We start from the raw sequence: 12,946 nt of genomic DNA on the forward strand, positions 1-12,946 counted from the left end.
AACACCAAAGCAGACATAGAGATGCATTACCAACACTAGTTATTAAACCACAATTGCAATGATACGGTCAACATCATCACATGATTAAGTATTACATTAAAGATAAGTTCATTCTTGATAACCATGGACAGAATCTAAATTACAAGTGTAACAGTACTGAAGTGCAGCTTCACAATACCTCAGCATTAGCAGCAATATACTGTATCAGAATTATGTTCAAAGTTCATTAATACAGTACAGTCCTGGTGAGTTTAATTTCAAAGTCTATATTCAGTGTATCACTGGTAGGCCTCCAGTATTAAGAACATAAGAACATAAGAAATAGGAGCAGGAGTAGGCCATTCGGCCCTTCGAGCCTGCTCCGCCATTCAATGAGATCATGGCTGATCTTCTGCCTCAACTCCATTCACCGGCCCTATTGCCATATCCCTTGATGCCCTTACTAGTCAGAAATCTATCGACTTCTGTTATGAATATACCCAATGACTGAGCCTCCACCGCCCTCTGAGGTAGAGAATTCCAAAGAATCACCACCTTCTGTGTCCCGTATATCCCATTTATATTATGGAACCTGTGTCGACTGTGGCTCAGTGGGTAACACTCTCAACTCTGAGTCAACAGGTTGTGGGTTCAAGTCCCACCCCTGAGACTTGAGCACAAAAAATCTAGGCTGACACTCCCGGTGCAGTACTGAGGGAGCGCTGCACTGTCGGAAGTGCCAACTTTCGGGTGAGGCGTTAAACCGAGGCCCCGTCTGCTCTCTCAGGTGGACGTAAAAGATCCTATGGCACTATTCACAAAAACAAGCTGGTTGAGGCATCGGAAACAGTGCTGTTCTACTCGGTGATACACTGGGTTCATTTCTGGGACGTGCCTTCAACGACTTGTCATCTTTAGCGATCTTTTTTATTCCTATTTTACCTAAACTGTCATATAATTTAGCTTTCTCCATTATATGGTACTTACTTAGCACTTGGAGACTCGTGCTGTTAACACTGTACATTCTTAGGCTCTCTCTTATCTCCTGCGTACTTTTTTCTAGTCTCTCTCTTAATTTTGTAAATCACCTATGAACTTCCAGCAACTTTATCCAGGCAGACAAGCAAATTGAGCTTAACTTTAAATAGCTTAGGCTACCATAATATAAATCCCATTTCAAGTGACGTAAAACAAAGGCTAATTTAGTTACACTCAGTTGTCACTCAAGTAACACAAAAAAAGACTTGCATTTATATAGTGCCTTTCACCACGACCAGATGCCCCAAGTGCTTTACAGCCACTGAAGTACAAAGGTGTCTTCAAAGTTGTAATTGTTAGCCTGTGGGAATTCTAGCAAGATAGCATGCTATACTGAAAACAAGGTCATAAAGAAAGAACTAGGGGGTGATTTTCATTCAGAAGTCGGGAAGGAGGCGGGACTACAACTTTCGGGGTTGTAGTCCCGCCTCCATAGGGATGCAGCCAATCCACGCGATTTTAACTTGATTGGCCTTGTTGAGTCCGCCCAGCGGGCTCAGCAGGCCAATTAAGGGCCACCCGGCAACAGGTGACGTCACAGACTGAAATTTCATCTGTCAAGACCTTTTGACAGATGAAATATCAGCGTTTCACAGCTGTTTGAAGCTGTCAAACACTGACAGTCTTACTTCTAACCTGAGTCCTTCTCCACAGACTCAGTTAGAAATCTTACCGGCACAGAAAGCTGCAGGCTGTCACTTTTGACAGTTCGCAGCCATTCTGCTTTCTGTGCTGGTGAGATGATGGACTCCTGAAACCTAGAGGAAGGAAGGCTGAAAAGGTAAGTACAGGTAATTTAAACTTCTTTCACACTTTAGACACACCAAACACACTTACCTTTGCACTCATCACTCAACTGAACACCGACATCTCGACCCCTCCAAGTCCTTCAACCCGACGGCCCGCCTCCTCTAACTTGGCGTGGTTTGGAGCCATCGGGAATCCCACAGTTCAAGCTTAAAAATAGGGATTAGGCTAAAAACTGCCTGTTAACAGGCAATTAATTGGCACTAATCCCTTCCCGCCTCGGGTAGGCGGGTCGGGTACCCACCTCCTTTGAAACTTACATGGAGGCGGGTTGGGGGCGGGATGGTGTTGGGACCCCCCGAATTCAGGACTTTAACCCCCCACACGCTTCCAATCCCAACTCCACGGGTCAATGAAAATCGACCCCCTAGTATTCTAGCAACTTTCATGTCCTCAGGATGTCCTGAAATGCTTTATAGTCAATGAATTTGTTTTGAATTTGAGTCACTGTTGTTATGTAAGCAAATGTGAATTTTGTGTACAGGAAGGTTGTACAAACAGTAGAATCAATACTTCTTAGGCAATGTTTCAGTCACAGTTTTATCCATAGCCCAAGGCCACTTAACTCAAAGTAGATGAATCCTTCTTTGCTTGGTCGACACCACCTGCCTCTATATGTAATGAACTACCATTTTGTCTGACACTAAAATCTTGTAACCCTCTACACAACGAAGTCCCTCTACAATATAACATTTTTATTTAAGGTGTATTTCTTTTCCCCATTGTTCAAAATGTTTCTACATTGCTAATCTATCTACGTCCTACAGTTTTTCACAACCCTCTTCACACCTGCCATACCTCCCGCCTCCTCGATCTGGTATCACCAGCCCACTTCAATATCGTTCCCACAATTCTTAAATTAAGATTTATGTATATCGTAAATAAAAACAGCCCAAACACACAACCCTCTGGAACAGTCCAACAGTCTTTCCAGTCCTTTAAACCATACTCTTTGCTTTCTGTCCTCTAACCATCTTTCTATCCATGTGTTTATATTTCCCCATAATTCCGTGTGCCATTATCTTTCCATAAGTCTCTCACGTGGTACTTTATCAAAAATTTTGAAAATCCATATAAAACACATCTATTGCATTGACTTTATTGTTTTAATGTTACTTTTTCAAAAAATTCTACAAAGTTGGTGAAGCATGATCTGACTTAGAAATCTGTGCTGACTGGCCCTGATAACTGCTATTTCTCCAAGTGCTTACGGATTTCAACCTGTATTTCGACTCTAGTAATTTACCAACAAAGAAAGTAAAACTAATTGGCCTATAATTTTCAGGCTTGTCTCTTTTTCGAAGAGAGAAGTTACATTTGCCAGTCAGCTGGCATAATTTTGCTTTCCGTGGTGTCTATGTGCACATATAGGGGTACTTCAGGGCTTTGGGAGTATTCAGAGGAAGGCTCATGGGGTAGTGAGCACTGTGAGCTAGGTATTCCTGGATCTGGGAGCAGGGAGGGCAGTCGCACGGTACGGGAGTATTGGGGAGAGGGCATCCTGAAATGTTTGAAGGGTTCCCAGGAGACTAGGACATGACCTTGGCCCATTCCAAAGCTATCAATGGCCCCTTTGGATCATCATGCACTCCACTATAATCCTGCCTTTAAACATGTTTAAAGTACTTAGTGCACATGAACTTAACTATCATTCCCATTTTCTTAAAGGCAACAGTTGCTGGTGATGAATAACAGTTCCATTGGCATTTGGAAGGAGAACCAAGTGCCCATCCTTTGTCAGAACATAAGAACATAAGATTTAGGAGCAGGAGTAGGCCATACGGCCCCTCGAGGCTGCTCTGCCATTCAATAAGATTATGGCTGATCTTCGACCTCAACTCCACTTTCCTGCTCTATCCCCATATCCCTTAATTTCTCTGGAGTCCAAAAGTCTATCTCCGTCTCGAATATACTCAATGACACAGCATCCACAGCACTTTGGGGCAGAGAATTCCAAAACATAAATCTGCCCAGGTGAAGGAGTGTCTGTATCTGGGGGTCTGGCCTCTTTTCAGATGCTGCTGGCCTGCTTTTTTTTCATTTGTACCTGAGATGTGGGCGTTGCTGGCAAGGCCAGCATTTATTGCCCATCCCTAATTGTCGTGGTCCATGTCGGAACAAACGACATAGGTAGGAACAGGGAGGAGGTCCTGTTGAAAGAGTATCAGGAGTTAGGATCTAAATTAAAAAGCAGGACCTCGAGGGTAATAATCTCTGGATTATTGTCCGAGCCGCGTGTAAATTGACATAGAAGCAGACAGATCAGGAGAATTAACACGTGGCTAAAGGGCTGTTGTGGGAAAGAGGGGTTCCTTTTCATGGGACACTGGCACCAGTTTTGGGAGAGGAAGGAGCTATACCGATGGGATGGGCTTCACCTGTACCGGGATGGGACGCGTGTCCTAGCGGAAAGGGTAAATAGGGAAGTGGCAAAGGCTTTAAACTAGTAAGATGGGGGAGGGATCTACAAGAAACATAACCAGCCTAAATATAAACAAAACAGGAAAAGAGAGCACAGGAAAGAATAAAGTAAGGGAGGACATTAATGGCAAGAGAGTAAATAGAGTTATAGAACAGAAGTCTAAAACGATGGTTAAACATAAAGTGGGAGGAAATCTTATTAAAAATGAGTTAAACTGTCTGTACAGCAATGCACACAGTGTCTGTAATAAAACAGGGGAGCTGGAGGCAATCATGCGTTGTGAGGAACCAGACACAGTAGGGGTTACTGAGACATGGCCACAGAAAAAGCAAGACTGGAAATTAAACATTGCAGGGTATAACATATTTAGAAAAGATAGGGAGGGAAAAAGGGGAGGTGCAGTAGCTGTACTTATTAGGGATAACATAATAGCAGTAGAAAAAAGTGACACAGATATCAGCAAGACAAAAATAGAATCCATATGGATAGAGATAAAAGATAACAAAGGATCAATCACATTAATAGGCATAGTCTACAGACCACCTAATAGTGGAAGGGATGTGGAGGAAGAAATATGCAGACAAATTAGGGAAATGAGTAAAAAACATAGAATAATAATCATGGGGGATTTCAACTACCCTGATATTAATTGGACAGAAGTGGTAGGTAAAGGGGATAAGGGAATGGAGTTCCTACAATGTGTACAAGACTCCTTTCTAACCCAATATGTAAAAAGCCCAACAAGGGAGAATTCGATATTGGATCTAGTAATGGGGAATGAACCAGAGCAGATAAGAGAAGTAAAGGTAGGGGAATATACAGGCAATAGTGGCCATAATATAATGTGCATTAAGATGATAATTGAGAAGGACATAAGTAAGATGAAAACCAGGTTAATAGATTGGAGAAAAGCTGATTTTGAGGGGCTGAGAATAGAACCTGGGGGAAAAAATGGGCAACATGATTGGCAAACAACAATGTAGAACAGGAATGGGAAACATTTAAAATGTGCAGGAAAAATATATTCCACTAAAAGGAAAGAACAAACGATACAATAATGAGACTCCATGGATGAATAAAGCCATAAGTGAACAATTGAGGGTAAGGAAAGAGGCATACGTTAAATACACACAGCAGGGGAGTGCATGATAAGAGAGAATACGAAAAGATTAGGAGAGAAGTCAAAAAAACAATTAGGGAGGCAAAGAAAAACTGAAATTAAATTATCAAGGAACACAAAACAAAATAGTAAAATATTTTATAGGCACATCAATAAAAAAGGAAGGTTGGGATGGGAATAGGGCCATTAAGGGAGAGTCAGGATAGTACCACAGGTAACGATAGAAAGATGGCAGATATATTAAATAATTATTTTGCTTCAGTATTTACAAGGGAGATAGAACAGATGGACATGACATTGGATGATGAGATTAGTAATGAGATAAGTGTATTTAAATTTTTTTAAAGGGGATATATTAAATAGATTAATCAAACTCAAAGAGGATAAAACCCCTGGTGCGATGCATTTTAAAAGAATCTAGGGAAGAGATAACAGAGGCATTACTATGCATATTTAATAATTTGTTCGAAAAAGGTATACTGCCAGAGGACTGGTGGATAGCTAACGTAGTACTGATATTTAAGAAGGGGGACAGAACATGTAAAGGGTAGCTATTCACAGTGGCAGAAGGTAGGTAGTGGTGTTCCACAAGAATCAGTGCTGGGACCACCATACGCCTGCTGCCCTTGTCCTTCTAGGAGTTAGAGGTTGTGGGTTTGGGAGGTGCTGTCGAAGAAGCCTTGACGAGTTGCTGAAGTGTTGCTTGTAGATGGTACACACTGCAGCCACTGTGCGCCGGTGGTGGAGGGAGTGAATGTTTAAGGTGGTGGATGGGGTGCCAAACAAGCAGGCTGCTTTGTCCTGGATGGTGTCAAGCATCTTGAAGTTGGAGCTGCACTCATCCAGGCAAGTGGAGAGTATTCCGTCACCCTCCTGACTTGTGCCTTGTAGATGGTGGTAAGGCTTTGGGGAGTCAGGAGGTGAGACACTCGCCACAGAATACCCAGCCTCTGACCTGCTCTTATAGCCACAGTATTTATGTGCCTGGTCCAGTAAAGTTTCTGGTCAATGGTGACCCCCAGGATGTTGATGTTGGGGGATTCGGCGATGGTAATGCCGTTGAATATCAAGGGGCGAGGTTAGACGCTCTCTTGTTGGAGATAGTCATTGCCTGGCACTTGTGTGGCACGAATGTTACTTGCCACTTATCAACCCAAGCCTGAATGTCGTCCAGGTCTTGCTGCATGCGAGCATAGACTGCTTCATTATTTGAGGAGTTGCGACTGGAACTGAACACTGTACAATCATCAGTGAACATCCCCACTTCTGAACTTATGATGGAGGGAAGGTCATTGAAGAAGCAGCTGAAGATGGTTGGGCCTAGGAAACTGCTCTGAGGAACTCCTGCAGCGATGTCCTGGGGCTGAGATGATTGACCTCCAACAACCACAACCATCTTCCTTTGCGCTAGGTATGACTCCAGCCACTGGAGAGTTTTTCCCCTGATTCCCATTGACTTCAATTTTACTAGGGCTCCTTGATGCCACACTCAGTCAAATGCTGCCTTGATGTCAATGGCAGTCACTCTCACCTCACCTCTGGAATTCAGCCCTTTTGTCCATGTTTCGACCAAGACTGTAGTGAGGCCTGGAGCCGAGTGGTCCTGGTGGAACCTAAACTGAGCATCGTTGAGCAGGTTATTGGTGAGTCTTCTTATTAGGCAGTCCCTTGGGATCAAGGATGACTTGCTTCTACACTAAAAATGAGTTCTCAGGTGACTGGTGAGTCCAATGCGGGACCTACAGTCTCTGTCACAGGTGGGGTAGATGGTGGTTGAAGGGGCGGGTAAGTGGGGTGCTTGGGTTGACGTGCGCTCCTTCCGCTGTTTGCGCTTGGCTTCCGCTTGCTCCCGGCAAAGAGACTCGAAGTGTTCGGCGCCTTCCCAGATGCTTCTCCTCCACTTTGTGCGGTCTTGGGTTAGGGATTCCCAGGTGTCGGTGGGGATGTTACACTTTTTCAAGGAGGCTTTAAGGGTGTCCTTGAAGTGTTTCCTCTGCCCACCTGGGGCTCTCTTGCCGTGTCGGAGCTCCGAGTAGAATGCTTGTTTTGGGAGTCTCGTATCGGGCATGCAGACGATGTGGCCCATCCATCGGAGCTGATCAAGCGTGGTCAAAGCTTCAATGCTGGGGATGTTGGCCTGAGCCAGAACACTGACCTTGGTGCGCCTATCCTGCCAATGGATTTGCAGGATCTTGCGGAGGCAGCTTTGGTGGTACCTCTCCAGTGCTTGGAAGTGCCTGCTGTACATGGTCCATGTCTCTGAAACATACAGGAGGGCGGGTATCACTACTGCTCTGTAGATCATGAGCTTGGTGCTGGGTTTGATGTCTAGGTCTTCAAACACTCTCTTCCTCAGGCGACCGAAGGCTGCACTGGCACACTGAAGGCGGTGTTGGACTTCGTCATCAACGTCTGCCCTTGTTGACAGTAGGCTCCCAAGGTATGGAAAGTGGTCCACGTTGTCCAAGGCCTCATCATGGATTTTGATAATCGGGGAGCAGTGCTGTGTGGTGGGGGCAGGTTGGTAGAGGACCTTTACCTTACGGATGTTTAGTGTAAGGCCCATGCTCTTGTATGCTTCGGTGAATGTGTTGACGATGGTTTGGAGTTCGGCCTCAGAGTGTGCGCAGACGCAAGCGTCGTCTGCATACTGTAATTCAATGACAGAGGATGGGACGACCTTGGATCTGGACTGGAGGTGACGGAGGTTGAACAGTTTCCCATTTGTTCTGTAGATTAGCTCCACTCCAGCAGGGAGTTTACTGAGGGTGAGATGGAGCATTGCAGTCAGGAAGATCGAGAAGAGTGTTGGTGTGATGACACAGCCTTACTTGACCCCGGTCTGTACATGAATTGGGTCTGTGGTGGATCTGTTGGTCAGGGTCACAGCTTGCATGTCGTCATGAAGCAGGCGGAGGATGGTGACAAACTTTTGAGGGCAGCCAAATTTGAGGAGGACACCCCATAATCCCTCACGGTTGATGGTGTCGAAGGCCTTTGTGAGGTTAAAGAAGGCCATGTACAGCGGTTGGTGCTGTTCCCTGCATTTCTCTTGTAGTTGATGCGCGGTGAAGATCATGTCCATTGTGCCCCTTAGTGGGCGGAATCCGCATTGCGATTCTGATAGGAGCTCTTCAGCCACTGGGAGAAGACGATTGAGGAGGATTCTTGCAATGACTTTCCCTGTGGCAGACAGCAGGGAGACTCCTCTGTAATTAGCGCAATCGGACTTGTCACCTTTCTTGAAGATGGTCACGATTACGGCGTCTCTGAGATCCCCTGGCATCTCCTTCCAAATAAGAGAAATGAGTTCATGTATTCATGCCAATAATGCTTCTCCGCCATGTTTTAGCGCCTCGGCTGGGATTCCATCTGCTCCTGAGGCCTTGTTGTTCTTCAGTTGGCCTTTTCAACGTCATGCCGGGCTGGGGTTGTGCTGAGGTGGCGGCGGGTATCATGCTGCGGGATGAAGTTGAGGACACTCGTGTCAAAGACAGAGTCTCAGTTAAGGAGATCTTCGAAGTGCTCCTTCCTGCGGGCACTGACTGCCTCTCTGTCCTTGATGAGTACCTCTCCGTTCTTGGCCTGCAGTGGGGTAGGACCTTGGGTGCTTGGGCCGTAGGTGGTCTTGACTGCACTAAAGAATTTACACATGTCCTGTTTGTCGGCTAGCTGCTGGATCTCCTGCGCTTTCTCCACCCACCATCTGTTCTTTAGGTCGTGAGTTTTTTGTCGGACCTCGGCCTTCAGGCATCTGTAGAGCTGCTTTCTTGCTCTCGAGTTCTGTTGCTGTTTCTAGATCAGGAATGCCTTGTGCTTGCGGCTTATTAGCCCCTGGGTCTCCTGGTCGTTCTCATTGAACCAGTCTTGGTATTTCCTGGTCGAGTGACCGAGCGTCTCTTCACAGATGCTGATTATGAAGGCCTTGAGTGCAGACCAGGCGCTGTAGACACTCTGTGTCTCTGAATCACTGGGAGTCGTCAGGTTGGTTGTGAGGTGCAGGCTGAATAGGGCTTTCTTAGCATGGTCTTTGAGTGCTCCAGCGTTGATTTTCCTGCGGCATTGCTTCTGTTACCGCCGCTGTTTTGGGGCTACGTTGATGGAGATGACAGAGTAGATTAGGCGGTGATCTGTCCAGCAGTCGTCAGCCTCTGTCATGCGCGGGTGATGCGGACGTCCTTGCAGTCCCTCACTCAGACGATGACATAGTCCAGCAGATGCCAGTGCTTGAAGCGAGGGTGTTGCCATGAAGCCTTGTACTTATCTCTCTGACGGAACAAGGTGTTGGTTACGACAAGGCCATGTTCTAAGCATTTCGTCAGGAGGAGGGTACCGTTGGAGTTGGCTTTCCCTACTCCCTCTCTGCCGATCACACCTCCCCAGAGGTCTGTGCCCTTTCCAACTTTGGCGTTGAATTCGCCAAGGAGGATCAGCTTGTCACCCATTGGGACTCGGGACAGGGATTGTTCGAGGCTGGAGTAGAATTCCTCTTTGGTCTCGTCTGTGGCTTCCAGTGTTGGGGCATATGAACTGATGACTGTAGCACACTGGTTCCGGGCTAGGGGGAGCCGTAGAGTCATGAAGCATTCATTTATTCCACAAGGTTAGTCTCTGAGATGTTCAACTATCTCATTTTTTATGGCGAAGCCTACCCCATGGAGGTGGCGTTCTTCTTCAGGTTTGCCTTTCCAGAAGAAGGTGTAACCACCACTTGCTCCTTGAGCTGGCCTTCCCCTGCCCACCAGGTATCGCTTAAGATGGCGATGTTTATGTCAAAATGTCTGAGCTCCCAGGCAACGATAGCAGTACGGCATTCCGGTCTGTTGCTGTTGGGGTTGTCCATGGGGGTCCTGACGTTCCAGGTCCCGAACTTCATTTTGAAGGGTGGAATATTCCTGTGCGTGAATTCTTTTAACGTGGGGTAGCTGTAGCACACCAGCTACCACACGGGCTTGACAGAGCAAGGCCTTGGTCCAATGGCAAGGGGATCCAAGACGATTGGAGACCAGGCTCTGCTACATCGGCCTAGCACACATACACAAACATACTCCTACTGTCCTCCTCCCTCCTTCCTGCAGGTCCTCTCTGCCTGGATTTCATAGGCTGCAATGTGGTCCTCCCTACCCCGCTGCTGGTCCATGCTGCGCCCCTCCTGGGCCTCGACCTCACTGCTGGGCTCGTCCTCGCTCCTAGGCCTCGTCCTCGCCCCTGGGTCCCAACCTCGCTCCTGGGCCTCGACCTCGCCCCTGGGTCCCGACCTCGCTGCTGGGCCTCGACTCGCTCCTGGGTCCCGACTTCCTTATAGTGTGTCTCCTTCTAGTGAGTGTGTCCCGCGGTGTCTCCTTCTAGTGAGTGTGTCCCGCGGTGTCTCCTTCTAGTGAGTGAGTGAGTATTGATGAGTAAGTGCTGCTTGGTTTGCACTGTCAACAACACATTCCATCACTTTGCTGATGATTGAGAGTAGAATGATGGGTCAGTAATTGACCGGATTGGATTTGTCCTTTTTTTTGTGGACAGGACATACCTGGGCAGTTTTCCATATTGTCGGGCAGATGCCAGTGTTGTAGCTGTACTGGAACAGCTTGGCTAGAGGTGCGGCTAGTGCTGGAGCACAAGTCTTCAGCACAACAGCCGGGATATTGTCAGGTACCATAGCCTTTGCTGTATCCAGTGCACTCAGCCGTTTCTTACCATCACGTGGAGTGAATCAAATTGGCTGAAGACTGGTGTCTGTGATGGTGGGGACCTCGGGAGGTGGCCGTGATGGATCATCCACTCGGTACTTCTGGCTGAAGATGGTTGCAATCGTTTCAGCCTTGTCTTTTGCATTCACGTGCTGGTCTCCGCCATCATTGATGATGGGGATGTTCATGGAGCCTCCTCCTCCCGTCAGTTGTTTAATGGTCCACCACCATTCATGACTGGATGTGGCAGGACTGCAGAGTTTTGATCCGATTCTTTGGTTGTGGGATTGCTTAGCTGTGTCTATAGCATGCTGCTTCCGTTGTTTAGCATGCATGTAGTCTTATGTCGCAGCTTCCCCAGGTTGGCACCTCATTTTTAGGTACGCCTGCTGCTGCTCCTGGCATGTTCTTCTACACTCCTTGTTGAACCAGGGTTGGTCGCCTGGCTTAATGTTAATGGTAGAGTGAGGGATATGCCAGGCCATGAGGTTAGATTGTGGTGGAATACAATTCTGCAGGTGCTGATGGCCCACAGCGCTTCATGGATGCCTAGTTTTGAGCTGCTAGATCTGTTCTGAATCTATTCCATTTAGCACGGTGGTAGTGCCACACAACACGATGCAGGGTGTCCTCAGTGTGAAGATGGGACTTCGTCTCCACAAGGACTGTGCGGTGGTCACTGCTACCAGTACTGTCATGGACAGATGCATCTGCGACAAGTAGATTGGTGAGGACGAGGTCGAGTAGGTTTTTCCCTCGTGTTGGTTCTCTCACCACCTGCTGCAGGCCCAGTCTGGCAGCTATGTCCTTCAGGACACGGCCAGCTCGGTCAGTACTGCTACCGAGCCACTCTTGGTGATGGACATTGAAGTCCCCCACAGAGTACATTCTGTGTCCTTGCTACTCTCAGTGCTTCTTCGAAGTGGTGTTCAACGTGGTGGAGTACTGATTCATCAGCTGAGGGAGGGCGATAGGTGGTAATCAGCATGAGGTTTCCTTGCCCATGCTTGACCTGATGCCATGAGACTTCATGGGGTCCGGAGTCACTGTTGCGGACTCCCACAGCCACTCCCTCCCGACTGTATACCACTGTGACGCCACCTCTGGTGGGTCTGTCCTGCCGGTTGGACAGGACATACCCAGGGATGGTAATGCAGGAGTCTGGGACATTGGCTGAAAGGTATGATTCTGCGAGTATGACTATGTCAGGCTGTTGCTTGACTAGTCTGTGGGACAGCTCTCCCAATTTTGGTACAAGTCCCCAGATGTTAGCGAGGAGGACTTTGCAAAGTCGAATGGGCTGGGCGTGCTGTTGTCGTGTCTGAAGCTGGTGCCGAGGTCGATGCTGGGTGGTCCGTTCAGTTTTATTCTTATTATTGTTTCTTGTAGTGGTTTGTTACAACTGAGTGTCAGGGAAGGCTCTGGTGTCAATAGCCATTGTGATGCAAGTTGTCAATTGCCACTTCGTTTGAATACATTTATTTCAGCTCATAAAATTAAAATAAAAACAGAAAATGCTGGAAATACTCAGCAGGTCAGGCAGCATCTGTGGAGAGAGAAACAGAGTTAACGTTTCAGGTCGATGACCCTTCATCAGAACTGGAAAAAGTTAGAGATGTAACAGATTTTTAAGCAGGTGCAGGGAAAGGAGGTAGGAGGGGACAGAACAAAAGGGAAGGTCTGTGACAGATTGGAAGGCAGTTGAGATTAAATGACAAAAGCAATGATGGTGCAAGGCAAAAGGAGATGGTAATGGGACAAGTTAAGAAACAAAAGATGACTCTAGATGAAGTGTAAATGGGAATGGCAGAATCATCAACAGCTGCCATTCGGAAAAGAAAATAGGGGCAGAGGTTATGGTCTGAAATTGTTGAACTCGATGTTGAGTCCAGAAGA

Source organism: Somniosus microcephalus, chromosome 24, assembly GCF_052327205.1.
Source record: "Somniosus microcephalus isolate GS21.2 chromosome 24, FLI_Smic_1.0, whole genome shotgun sequence".
In the NCBI taxonomy this organism is placed as follows: Eukaryota; Metazoa; Chordata; class Chondrichthyes; order Squaliformes; family Somniosidae; genus Somniosus; species Somniosus microcephalus.